This window comes from Pongo pygmaeus, chromosome 12 (genome assembly GCF_028885625.2).
Source record: "Pongo pygmaeus isolate AG05252 chromosome 12, NHGRI_mPonPyg2-v2.0_pri, whole genome shotgun sequence".
Classification (NCBI taxonomy): domain Eukaryota; kingdom Metazoa; phylum Chordata; class Mammalia; order Primates; family Hominidae; genus Pongo; species Pongo pygmaeus.
Window position 1 is genome coordinate 23,300,713 of NC_072385.2, and position 13,284 is coordinate 23,313,996.

The 13,284-nt window shown below is 45.9% G+C and overlaps 1 protein-coding gene across 12 annotated transcripts in view; it reads right to left on the reverse strand.

Annotated features, from left to right (window-relative positions):
- LOC129030526 (lysine-specific demethylase PHF2-like) overlaps positions 1 to 12,306 on the reverse strand; it is a 41,773-nt gene extending 29,467 nt beyond the window's left edge. For all 12 annotated transcript variants that reach the window (XR_008500683.2, XR_008500686.2, XR_010123015.1 and 9 more), the window contains exon 1: positions 12,033 to 12,306. The gene's annotated coding sequence lies outside the window, so the exon portion shown is untranslated. The remainder of the gene's footprint in view (positions 1 to 12,032) is intronic.
- Between the last annotated feature and the right edge of the window lie 978 nt (positions 12,307 to 13,284).

Here is a 13,284-nt window from a genome sequence, read left to right on the forward strand (position 1 = left end):
ACAGAGTGAGACGCCGCCAAAAAATAAAAAATAAAAAATAAAGCCATCAAAAGCACAACATGAGAGAACACTTGTCTGCTCTGCTCTCAGGTGTAAAGTGACTTTCTTTATAAAGAAACAAACAAAAATTGGAAAGGAAACTCAGCAAGAACATTGATGGATGAAAATCATGCTCCAAAACACCAAAACAAACTTTAAAATGCACGCTATGAAAAATATTTACATCGAATATGGCAAAGTGTTAATATTCTTCCTTCATGAAGTTTATACTAAAGGTGTCTTCCTAATAGAAGTAAACGCCCAAAGCCAGGAACTGTACCAGGGCACAGCACTAGGACACGTGAAGAGCTCAGCACAGAAGAGGGCAGGACAGGGCTGCAAAATGTCACGTGCACTGACCAGTGTCACGTATACCTCAGGTTCTCATCAGTGACACCAAGTTTCAGTCACATGCAAAGACTTCTGTGGGACCGGATGAGCTGGGAGCTGAGGACAGTCCCTTCAGCACCACCATTATTCATTTCAAAGACATGTGTTACAATACATTGCCCTGGAGGGGAGCCAGTTGAGCTCTTGCAGCCCGGAAATTAGACCCAGAACCCACACCATATGTCAGACCCCCCATCCATGTTGAGACCCCAAATCCACATCCACACTCCATGTCCATGCCCACATCCATAGTCACACCCATGCCCCATGTCCACACCCTCACCTGGCCCCCAGGCTGTGCTCTCACTGCAGCATCTGGAGCAGACGAAGCCACAGGATGACCTACACCACCCTGACCTGGTTCTGCCACCATCCCAGCAGGGCCTCGCACGCACATGGACCATCACACACCCCTACCTGCCAGGCCTTTATGGGTTGGTGCTGACCCTGAGGCAGAAGGTCAGAGGTCAAACCACCAAACTCAGAGTAGAACAGACTGACTGACTCAGTGCTCAGTTAGCAGGGCCAGCAGTCCCTGAAAAATGCCTGTTCTCGGGACAAGACATGGGGTGAGGGGCTGGAGAAACCAGGATCCTCACAGGGCCTTTGGACAGGAGCCCCCCTGAAGGACTCGCTCTCCAGGCTGGAGGTTGGAAGTCCAAATGAGTCTCAATGGGCTAAAATCAAGGTGTGGGCAAGGGCAGCTCCCTCTGGAAGCTCTAGGGAGAATCTGTTTCCACCTCCTCCAGTTCCTAGAGGCTGCCTGCACTCCCTGGCTCCTGGCCCCTTCCATGTTCAAAGCCAGTGATGGCCAGCCGAGCTCTCACAGACATCACCCTGACTCAACCCTCCTCCTGCCCTCCTCCCCTCCTAAGGACCACTGTGAGGACACTGCAGCTGTGGAGACATGCAGGGCAGCCTCCCCATCCACAGCTGGGTGAACAGCCCCAACTCCATCCACAGCTTCCCTTCCTCCTCTCTTGCCATGAAACTTAAAGTTGCAGGATTAGGACATGGGTGCCTTCAGGGGCTGTTATTCTGCCAACCAAGCTAAGAAACACACCTCAGGGTGACCTCTGGCTCAGCATATGGACAGGCTGGCTGGGCCCTATCTGGACCCCAAGCCCAAACCGAAGTCTGCATGAGGCCCCAATTGTGCCTGTGAGTGTAAGGAAGTCCTAGTCTCCTCAAACTCCATCCCTCTGGCATCCCAGGCTCCCTGTGATGTAGCAGGGACAAGGTGCCAACAGCCATGGTGAGCCAGTGACTCAGCACGGGAAGATCAGGTGGGGATCTGGTCCTCACACTTGGCCCCGCCCTCCATGCAGTGCCCACTTGTGTGGCTCCAGGCTCTGGGCCAGTGTCTGTTGCAGAATGCTCTGCCCTGGCACAGCCAATCCACTTATACAAGCAAGGGCCCCTGCAGGCTTTCTCCTTCCAGCACCACCCACCCCTGGGCCACCCGCTGAGAGGATGAACTGGGTGGCACAGGTGACAGGCTTCACCTTGACCGTGACAGCCGCCTCAGTCATCATTTGCTGCTTTGTGCAGGAGACCCCAAGAAACTGAGAGAAAGGAGAAGTAGTCACAGTGGGAGGGTCCTGCTGCTGCCCAAAAGAAGCTCAGTGAACCAAAGGCCTCAGCACCGCCCCCCACCCCACCACCTGGATGCCTGGGCCAGAGGCAGGAACTGCATCCAGGGCCTGCCCACTGGGGAGTGACCACCGGGCTGCCCCTCCTCCCCTGCCAAGGCTAAAGGAAGTGGACCCTCCACAGGGATCCAGGCCAGATCCCCTGCTAGCATTGATCCTACATCTGCATTGCCGCTCCAACCCCCACTGCCTGTGCCACCAACCGTGACAGTGGCCACTTGGCAACTGAAACTAAGTCCCGGGGCTTTCAGCTTGGTTCTGTCACTAGCTGTGGTTATATGCTGAGGAGACAGCACCTAACTCCCGGGGCTGCTGCTGGGATCCAGGGCCCCGACTGTGCATGCTCCAGCACACTGAGCTCCATCGGGGCCATCCTGTCCTCACAGGAGAAACTGTTTGCTGACACTGGGCATGTATTTTATTGCACCAGAATTAAGACTCTTTAAATGCCCCCTAAGAAATTACTTGGAAAATTGGCAAAATAAAAAAATAAGAGAATAATAGCTACAGAAAAATGGAAAACATTTTCCTTGCACTAAAGCTAGGAGCATAAGACATTGAGAATCTGAAGGAGACTAGGTAACACCAAACGAGTTTACAGCATCCCAAGGCCATGTTAGTGGATGAGTTCATTATTTCAGAGACAAAAACAGGCATACACTTCCAATTAACACAAAACCAACCTCACCTCCTCATGCAGAGTGGCCAATTCCCAGATGTCCAAGTGCTTGTGGGCTGTGGGTGGCTTTCCTTGCATCTCAGCTGGCAGATAGCCTATTGTGGGACTTTATGATCATGTGATTTAATACTTAATAAACTCATATATATATTTATATAACATCTACCTATCTCTCGTATTTGTTCTGTTCCTCTAGAGAACCCTAACTAATACAAACACCATAGGAAATGTCCAAGAAAAAGAAAACTGAAAGGGGTCGGGAGTGGGGAGTGTAGAATTCAGACACTTCTAGAGGCCCCACAATTGTCTGTGAGGATCTCTAAGAAGCCTGTCTGCTCTCTAGGAAGGCAGCCCACTCCCCGCCAAACCTGCGCTCCCTCCCAGGTGCTGCTCTGGCTGCCTAAGATCCTCAGGCAAGGGCAGCCCCAGAGGGGAAGTGGCTCTTCTGAGCTCTTCCCACAGGAATCCCTGCTCTGCAGACAGGACACAGTGGCTCTCTCATGGGTGACATGGAATTCTGAGCCCAAGCATGCCAGTGACAGCCCTGCTCATGGAGCTGTGGCCCTGCTGCGGGGCCACAGGGCACAGTCTCCCATGGGGCCTTGAGTGTGCTAGGGGCTGCCTTCAGGGGACCTGGAGGGTCCAGCACAGAAGCCCAGCCCTGGCCCCTGGCTCAGACACCCTCCAACCATGCCACCCTCCAGACCAGGCCAAGACTGGAATGAGCTCCTAACGGTACAACTGAATTGCATTCCTTGTTTCTTGTATTGTTAAGAACATCCATTTAATGTAAACCATAATTTTAAAACCTGATTTTGACATTAAAAAAAAAAATTGGCTGGCTGTGGTGGCTGACACCCATAATCCCAGCACTTGAGAGGCCGAGGCAGGCGGATCACCTGAAGTCAGGAGTTCGAGACCAGGCTGGCCAACATGGCGAAACCCCATCTCTACTAAAAATACAAAATCAGCCAGGTGTGGCACATGCCTGTAATCCCAGCTACTTAGGAGGCCGAAGCAGGTCAATCGCTTGAATCCCACAGTTGCCATTATCCCAATTAGTCTCTCAGTCTGAGTCTCTGCCACTTTCCCTTTTATTCTCCCACCACTTTCCTTACTCACACTTTCAGAGACACCATCCTGACCCCCACAGCAGTAAGCCTCTCTTATATGGTTCTTATAACAACTATAATTACATAACCAGATGATACGTTGTTTAATATCCACTGTTGTACTAGAATGTAAATTCCATGGGAGCAGGGAAGGTATCTTTCTGGTAATCGTTTTATCCCCTACGGTCGGGAGTTTTAAAAGGCAATCAGTAAATGCTTGCTAAGGAAAGAAAAATGAACTGGAATGTTACACCCCCTCTTGCTGCCCTCAACAACCACCTTTTTATTGCCTAGGGCAGTATGCTTCTAACTGTTGTCCAAGAACAAGTGGTCTCTGCGAGTCTACCAACCAGTCTACAGGTGATTAGGTGATCTCAGAGGAAGGGACCCTTCAATGATTACCTTCACCTGTGTTTTACAAACTTGAACTGTCAAATAGTATTTCTATAATAATCCTACTTCCTTAATGAGTGAAAATCTCTATACCATAAACCGGCAGCCTCTTTCCTTTATCTTGCTTCCAAGTCTGACAATCAGAAATGTGTATCTTTCCAGGCAACCAACCACGCAATATTTTCCTGAAAAAGCTAAATGTTCAAGAAAAACAAGTACATGTATGTTCAAAGAAAACACATACATTTAGAAAGCCCCCAACAATAAAGTTAGCTCTCCACCAACTGACCCTAGCCCATGGACAGGAACTTCCAATTGTCTCACATTTAGGAGGATATTTACATTTTTTTTCAAACTTGAGGTATAATTGACAAAATTTATATAATTTAAGGTGTACATGATTTAATATATGTATACATTCTGAAATGATTACTACAATCAACACATCCATCATCACAGTTACTGTGTGTGTGTGCATGTAAAATATTTAAGATCTAAAAGTTGGCCAGGCACGATGACTCATGCTGTAATTCCAGCACTTTGAGAGGCTGAGACAGGCAGATCACTTGAGGACAGGAGTTTGAGACCAGCCTGGCCAACATGGTGAAATCTCATCTCTACTAAAAATACAAAATGTAGCCAGGCATGGTGGCACACGCCTGTGATCCCAGCTACTTGGGAGGCTGAGGCACAGGAAATCTCTTGAACCCAGGAGGTGGAGACTGCAGTAAGCTGAGATTGTGCCACTGCATTCTAGCTTGGGCGACAGAATGAGACTCTGTCTCAAAAAAACAAACGAAACTTAGACATTTAAAGTGAAAACAGCTCAGAATCACCAGGTATAAGGAAATCTTATTAACATGACAGAAAAAGAACACAACTAATTTTGAGACGATAAAGGAATGAGAACTTCAAAAAACGGTAAATTATTAATATCTAAAAAATACTTAAAAATTTAAAGAATGCTATTTTTACAATAAAGAGAGCAGGCTGGGTGTGGTGGCTCACACCTGTAATCTCAGCACTTTAGGAGGCCCAGGCAGGTGGATCACCTGAAGTCAGGAGTTTGAGACCAGCCCGGCCAACATAGTGAAATTTCGTCTCTACTAAAAATACAAAAATTAGCCAGGCATTGTGGCGGGTGCCTGTAATCCCAGCTACTCAGGAAGCTGAGGCAGGAGAATCGCTTGAACCCAGGGGGTGGAGATTTCAGAGAGCCGAGATTGTGCCACTGCACTCCAGCCTGGGTGGCAGAGTGAAACCCCATCTTAAAAATATAAAATAAAATGAAATAAAATAAAAATAAATTAAAATTGAAAGCATAAGAACAAAAGAGAACATTGAGAATGTTAAATATACAGTACAGTATGTTGGGAATCCCCAGGATCATCCACAGGTTCAGTGTCCTCTAGAAGGACTCACAGGACTCAGCATACAGTCATTTTCATAGCTATGATTTATTACAGCAAAATAATACAAAGCAAAATGTAGCCCTGAAGAAAAAAAATGCATACTTGTATCTTTACAGGCACACACGTGTATACATATATGTATAAGCACATTGTTTTTCTTCAGGGCTACACAAACCTGATCATGTCTTCCTTGTATTTTTTCATATTTTGTTGCTAGGGAGCTCAAAGAAAATTCAGAATCCAAATATAAAAATACCATCGTATTTATAGCCTAAACCTGTGATGCCCTGCCTCCCTGATTCTAACCCCTATTTCACATTTACTTTTCCCATATGCTTGAGGTGTAAAATTCTGTGTGTATATGTATGCGTGTGTATATATGTATACATGTATGTGTGTATATATATAAAAATGCCTGTATGTATATGAATATGCATGTGTGTGTGGGTGTGTGTGTAGTGTTAATTTAATTGGCTTCAAATTCTTGTTAAAATTGGGTCCCCCATATATAAATAATGGTTCAACAATCAAGCACAAATAAAAGCTCTCTTGTTCCAGTTAAGTGTTAATTTTACCAACAGTTAAGAGTGTAAATCACCAAGATAAGTATTATGGAATATAGACAGATTATCCCTTCTTCTGTGATTCTAACTCCTATTGTCAATTTCTAAAATAACTGTAAGTACTTACATAACAATAATTTATGTTGTTTTAATTGAAAAAATTCCTGGCATGCCTGTCTTTGATAAAAACAAATTATTATTCTTTTCTAATATCACCGAGGAGCTTTATTTAGAAAATGATATAAGTAAAAAAATAAAACTTATAACTAGGTTTTTCACCTATGCCTTGTTGACTTCTTGCTTCTAAGCACTTCCTTTTGCTGTCAAATGTGTTGTGCTTTATATAATAAATTGCAAGATCATTTTATATTAAGCATCATTTATTTTATACTGCAAATATGTTCCCCTCCCATTTTCCTTGTTAACACATCCAGATTTGGTAGGAAATAAGTAGCAAAACAAGGCAAGGTTCTGCTTTCAGGACTCCTTTCTCTTAAAGAGATATTTATACCTGATCAATCATGGAAATTTTTCTTACAGGAATATATATCTGTGTCCACAATTCAGAGATTCTGGGGTTAGACAGTAGCCATTGATAGCTCTGGCTTTTAATGGGCCTGATGCGGCATTTCTTGTTATTATCAAAAAATTGTTACAATTTTAACTACAAGTGTTTAAAACATTTATATAGGGTCCAAATTTAGATCCAATAGTATGACAATTTTATCATGCTTAAAAACTTAACTTTCTTTGGTCACAGAAAAAGCACCACAGTTTTGCTATTTTTTTTTTTTAAATTTAGAAAAGGGTAGAGAAAAAAATAACAAATCAAAGACTGTCAATTACCCCAAGTTAATAAATGTTGACATTTTTTCAAACATTTAAAGATATTAAATATTACAAAGAAAATGTAAATAGCTGTTTTTCTCTACCTTCTCTGACAACCACCATCACTTTGTAGATGTCCTGCACATCCTTTGTATATTTAATATGTGAAGTTATACACATAAAAAATAGCTTTGAAACAAAAGCAGTTACAATCCTTTCCTTATTGTCTGTTGACTAGACTGCCAAAAGCCACAGGATTAGAAGTGCTAATAATCTTATTACATTCACCATACAACTATTTTCATTAAGCCCTATCATGGAGGGCTTCCTTCATGGAAGTGAGCTCCTTCTAAAATTTAACCTCTGACTTCAATTAGACCAAATGAATACATTTTGAAGATATTTTTATTTTACTAAGAATTTTAACACTATTTCCCAAAGATTACTGAAGTCACATGAAATAAAAGGCATCAGACCTTCTATTTTTTTGACAAAAAATTTAAGAGCTTTAATTTTCTTTTAAGCCAAGCTATTAAAGCTCTTTTATATGTACATCACATACACACCACTTCTAGACAGGAGAAGATCTAGCAGTTGTGAATTTTTCCTTCCCATTTTATGAACCATAACACAACTCCACAGACCACCTATGCCATGATTAAACTTTCTGATTTGTCCTGTATTTCCCTCTTTGGTAACTAGTCATTCTACTTTAGGACAAGAATTTGCCATTCAAGATTCTCTCTCATATAACATTTCTTTCCTTCGTAACTTTTCTTACCATAAATACATCTTCATATCCACAACTTTCTTTAGATCTCTCTCCCCTACTAATTTCTGATGCCCACCCAAACCAAAAAGGTCAGATAATGCAAAGCAAAACAGAGGACAGCCTTAGATTTTGAGGGGGACCTGTCTGCTTAAAGTTCTTGGGGTTCCATGAAGAAAACAGAGGTTTCTCCTAAAATGGGGTTTGTGACACCTTCTGTTTTCTTTAAGGGGTCCCAGGCTGTCGCAAATTACCTTAGATCCTCTCATGTGGGCATCAAGAGTGGCAATAAGACAAACTAGGGAAATAATTCAGACAACTAAGCAGAAAAAGAAAAACTTATTAAAGTCCCCACTCTAAAGATGGACAAACTGAGGCACCATGCAGTTTAAAAATTCATGTTCACATCGAGTTAGGCTCCACAGCTCTCTCTCACCATCCTGTAATTTTGGCAACTCTATACCCAGTCACTGGTGCACCTGTATGGTAGCTCATGGCCCCCTTGGAGCTTAGAACCTGGGTTTCATTCCTGCTCTACGACTAGATAATTAAACAATTTTCCTCTGAATTTGTTGGATTCTAACCCTGTATATCTCTAATTTTATTAATATTATTCAATCTTAAAGGGGGCTGTGATGTCTTTAATCTTTAGAAATATTAAACCTATAAACAAAGGACTCTATGAAATTAAATAATATTCAAATTTCTATATGCTTTAAAACTTGGACACAATGTATTGAGAAACACACCTATGAAACTGCACCCAATCAACTCAGAACAAAAACTTGGATATTATCTTTTCAATACAAGCTATCTAGTGGTATTTATACATATTCTTCCATGTATCAACAGTATCTTACATGCTCATAACGTTAAAAATAACTAAAAAGTATCCAAATTCTAGGCCTTACACATTTCTAAAAAATGGTACAATATAGATTGTCTTAAAGCAGTCAAGAAAATGCATAAACTCCTAGAGGAATCAACAAAAACATAACAGTAATAATAAAAAGAGTTCACACCAAAGGTAGTAATACTAAGAACAAAAGAGAGCTGAACACCCCAGGTTCTTTGAGGCAAAAGTTGTTAAAGCCTTGTTTTGGTTGTGATTCTTTGTCTTAAAACATATACGGCTGGATGTGGTGGCTCACACCTGTAATTCCAGCACTTTGGGAGGCCGAGGCGGGTGGATCACCTGAGGTCAGGCGTTCTAGACCAGCCTGGCCAACATGATGAAACCCCATCTCTACTGAAAATACAAAAATTAGCCAGTCGTGGCAGCAGGCGCCTGTAATCCCAGCTACTCAGGGGGCCAAGGCAGGAGAACAGCTTGAACCCGGAAGGCGGGGGTCGCAGTGAGCCGAGATCATGCCATCATACTGCAGCCTGGGGTACAAGAGCAAGACTTCGTCTTCAAAAAGAAAAAAATTACACACGATCCTCCCCGCTTCCTTTTTCTCTTGCAAAAAGGTGGTGATGAATCAGGTTTGCTCATACAGATGACAATACTCTTGAAAATGGTGGCAGAGAGCTGGACACGGTGGCTCACACCTGTAATCCCTGCACTTTGGGAGGCTGAGGCGGGTGGATCACTTGAGGTCAGTAGCTCAAGGCCAGCCTGACCAACATGGAGAAACCCCATCTCTACTAAAAACACAAAATTAGCAGGGCACGGTGGGGCACATGCCTGTAATCCCAGCTACTCAGGAGGCTGAGGCAGGAGAATCTCTTGAACCCAGGAGGTGGAGGTTGCAGTGAGCCGAGATCACCCCATTGCATTCCAGCCTGGGCAAGAAAATGGTGGCAGAGGAATAAAATGAAGGGAATACAGTTCACTTAATAATCTCATAAATTAGAACGTATCACCACCGTGACTTTTGCATAGCTCCAGACAAATATGTTAAACAGGTGAAATAGCTGTTTGCTGCCAATATTCTATGTGATGCTTCATTTTTTGATTCCTTGAATAACTACTTAAAGCACATTAACCCATTTATGCCATAGGCTGCAATTTTTTGAATTTTTGCATGAGTGAAAAATCAGACCTTGTCGACGACCCTGAGTAGTAGGATGTAAGTAACTCTCTCATGCTTAGCATTCCAATAATGGAACCCTAGGCATAAGTCGGTTAACACGAGCATGAAAGCATAGCTATTCAAGTAACTATACCACCGTTTTTTTCCTCATCTCTAAAAACATAGTAAGCAACCTGTTGTTTTAAAAACACAATAGTGACAAGTAGTTTCTTTTTAACTCAGTTTTGGTTTGTTGTCTTGGCATAAAGAAAACAAAAAGCGGAGAAGAAAGAATAAAAACATGAAATAGAAGCAGCAACAAAAAAAAAATGAAGACGAACAAGATGAAGAAAAGAACATACAGACTGGAAGAAAGAAAAAAGAACAGGCGTGGGAAGTAGAAGTCCTATTATGATACCTTTTATCCCCTTCCCAATTCATGAAGTTTGAAAAAGTCCAAAACTACCATGACGGAAAAGCAGCAAAAAAGATACACAAATACCCCCTAAATTTTTTTAAGAATGAGATAATGCTGCCACTCAAGCCTGGCTCAGTCAACAGCAGGAGGAGAGCACCCTGCAGAGTTGGCTGGAGAAGGCGGAGGACTCCTCCTTTCCCTAGGTGTGCCTCCACCACTGCCACTGAGGCCCGCAGTACAGCACCCGCAGGTTCCTCCCCACCCCAGTTCAGCTGGGCCCTGCAGCACTCCTACTCTCCCTTCCTGGCCCCCCGACTTGCTGCTGCTACCACCACTAGCACCGATGCCAATACAACCACTGTCACCTTCAATACAGCAACCCACCCTACAAGGTTCCTGCCACCTTGCCCCCACGGGCACCCTCCTAGCACTCTGGTAGAGCTGCAGTCTCCATCACTGTCAACAATTGCATGAGATGAGCTGCAGAGCCACTACACAGGCAGGCTCCAGTGTACCACAGGTGACTCCTCCTCCTCTTCCTCCAGCCTGGCTTGGAGCACCTAGGCGGGCAAAGCCAGAATAGCCTAGAATGGGATGCAGGGAGTGGTAGTGCTAGAGTCTCACCTTGTCATGCTGGCCACTGGGTGGCAGGGACCAGTTTCAGTGAAGGCACTCACACCCACCCTCCAAAGTCCAGCCTCTCCTTCTGGCAAAAGCTGGCCAGGAACTGGGACCTGGGGTGGGTGTGAGTGCCTTCGCTGAAACTGCCCCCAGCCAAGTGCAGCTGGCCAGAAATTGCTGGGCCCACCGGGGCTGAGGGAGCAGGAGTAGAAGAAACTCAGACCCAGCCAGCCATCCCCACCCAAGTGCTGGTTCCCATTCCTGACATCTCCACCCACAGTGCCCCTATCCCCACTGTCCCCCGTGATGCCCACTACTCCCTGCCCGGTAGTCCCACGTGGTCTCTGCAACACAGAGCATGGGGGTGTGGGCCGGGGAACCACTGTGGGTGTGGGGGCTATGCCATGCTCAAGAGTGCATGAACAGGAAGACACCATCCACTAGAGTCTGGAGTTGCAAAGAGGAGAACGGTCACCAGAAGGAGGCCACTGCTGTCACTGTCACCTCTGCAGCCCACCAACGCCATTGACAGTGTACCCTCGACAGCACCCCTAACCTGCCCCCTGCCGCTGGAGGTGTACCCCCCGGATAGCACACCCAACACACCCCGTGCCAGTTTGCAGGCACTGTAACCCCCTAACCACCCCTCCATAGGCAGTGTAGCACCGGATAGTGCCCACAACCTGACCCAGCCATGGGTGTTGCTGCACTAGATAGTACCCCAAACCTGTCCCTCACACATGCCCTGCCATGGTCAGCGCAGCTCCTGATAGCACGTCCCAAGGGCAGTGCAGCACCCAACAATGCCCCTAAACCACCCCCTACTACCAGCATTGGAGCTCCGGATAACCACCCGCCCCCTGCCGCAAGCAGTGCAGCAGAAAATAGCACCCCTAAGCCGTCCCCCGCCACCAGCAGTACATGTTAGTGCACACAACTTGCCTCCCCCAAACACCCCCCACCACTGTGGGCAAGGTAGCCCCCGATAGGCAGCCAACCCGCCCCACCACCAGCAATGCAACCCTGGAGAGTGCCCCCAACCAGCCCCCTATCACAGGCAGGGCAGCCTTGGGCAGTGAGCCCCAATAGGACACCCAACCCCTGCCCCCAGAGGCAGGCAGTGCAGCCCCGGATAACTCACCACTCTGGCCGAGCTACAGTGTCCGACGTCACCTCCAACCGCAGTGTGGCGAGCTGCGGTGGCGCAAGCTCCAGCCTCCAGCATGTGGCGGTGCCTCTCCCTTCCACTCGTCCTCCTACCCCACAGGAGACACTCCCGAAGCCGGCTGCCCTCCTACAGCTCCACCCCCTCCACCAACCACAGCCCACTGCCCCGGGAGGAATCCGCTAGCAGCCCCTTGCCCTAGTTCTCTAAGCCAGCTGCCGAGTGCCACCACTGAAAAACCTGACACGACCTGGCGCCGCCTCAGCATGCTTTATATACCGAGGTTAAGGCACAGGCAGTTCCTGGACTACATGTTCTGATTGGATGAGAGAAAAACAACTAGGCCTACTCTGATTGGACTTTATTTTCATGCTGTGATTGGTTGTCTTAAGGCTTGCTCTCATCCAATCAGAACATGATAATAAAGTCCAATCCGAGTAACCCTGGAGGTTTCTTCTCATCCAATCAGAACATGCAGTCCAGGAATCCTCCTATATATAACCTCAGTATATGACTGCTGCTGAAGGGAACTCAGGCCTTTCCAAGTACTGCTCTTTTCCTGTGTAGAGCTGCTTAGTGCCAGGCCTAGAAGACCAAGAATGGGTTATCAGCGGCTGTACGCTGGATGCTGGGGCCGAGACAACATGGCTCGCCTCCCTGCGGTTGGCAGTGGCGGCGACCGAGACGGCAGCGCGGCTGGAGAGGTAGGAGAAGGAAAATAGTTTTGGGATAGATGGAGGGGGTTAAAGAGGGTGGTTAGTGCCAAAGGGAAAAGAGGATAGCAAGCAGGAGAAGGTGTTGCAAAAAGACGATAGTGGGAAAAAAAAGATGGTGGGAAAAAAAGTTTTTGGGTAGATGGAGGGGGAAAAACAGGGTGGGGAGTGGGAGGGAGGGAAGGTTTTCCAGAAAGACTGTGGTTGAAAAGTTTATGGGTAGATGGAGGGGGAAAAGAGAGTGGCAAGTGGGAGGAGGAAAGCGAGCGTGATAAAGGGGGGGAGCGGGGGGGAGCAGTAGGGAAAGAAGGTTTTGTGAAAAAAAAATGGGGAGAAAGGTTTTGGTTAGACAGAGGGGGAAAGGAGGATAACAAATAGGGAAAGGAAAAAGGGTAGGTAGCGGGAGGAAGACAAGGTTTTGCGAAAAGATAGTGGGCAGAAAAGAAAGACGGTGGAGAAAGAAAAGACGGTGGGTAAAAAGTGTTTGGTAGATGGAGCGGAGAAAGAGGGTTGGG